This window comes from Falco punctatus, assembly GCF_963210335.1.
Source record: "Falco punctatus genome assembly, chromosome: 3".
NCBI lineage: Eukaryota > Metazoa > Chordata > Aves > Falconiformes > Falconidae > Falco > Falco punctatus.
The window spans coordinates 79,009,686-79,010,375 of record NC_137582.1 but is presented as its reverse complement, the minus strand read 5'-3'; the positions used below and the strand labels follow the sequence as shown (position 1 = coordinate 79,010,375).

The window sequence follows — 690 nt, the reverse complement described above, 5'->3', positions numbered from 1 at the left end:
GTAAGATCACTCATTGTTAAATACATGTGTTTGATTTTCTATTCTAAAACAGATTGAGAACGGGGGGGTGGGGGGGTGGGGGGGAGTGGGAGTAGGATAAAAAGAAGGAAAACAGCCACAATGGATAGGAGATGAGGACACCATGCATCCGGTTTACATTTAGATTAATAATTGTCTGTAAATGAGAACAGAAGTAAGAAGTTTCCCCAAAGTGGAAATAAAAGGGGCTTCCTTTACGTGGTTGCAAACAGGGAAATAAGAGGTACCTTGAAGAAGAGTAGAGGGATGGTTGTGGATGAACATACATGTGTTTGTGTTGTGCATGTTTATGTATATGCATGTGCGCATACAATAAACACCTACCCGTGCATGCATAATCATTGCATTCAGACCAAGTACCGGCTGGCTAAATCTACTGCCTCCCTTAAAATATTGCAGTCTTCTTTCGGGCTGCATCCCCTTTCCTCTTTTATTAGCCTGCAATCCTCAGTGTCAGACATTCATTTCGATTCTATGATTATGTGTATTTCTGCCATCACCACCACCACCCCTCACCCCCCACCCCCCACCCAAAAAAAAAAAAAAAAAAAAAAAAAAAGAAAAGAAAAAAAAAGGGAGAAAAGGACAAAATCTACTTCTTTGAAGACTTCCCCCCACCTCCCCCACCTCCGCACCCCACCTCCTCCCTCC

The 690-nt window shown here is 42.9% G+C and overlaps 1 protein-coding gene across 8 annotated transcripts in view; it reads left to right on the top strand.

Annotated features, from left to right (window-relative positions):
• The window catches only part of VSTM2A (V-set and transmembrane domain containing 2A), a 76,511-nt gene that overhangs the window by 46,040 nt on the left and 29,781 nt on the right, over positions 1–690 (top strand). The window lies entirely within an intron of this gene.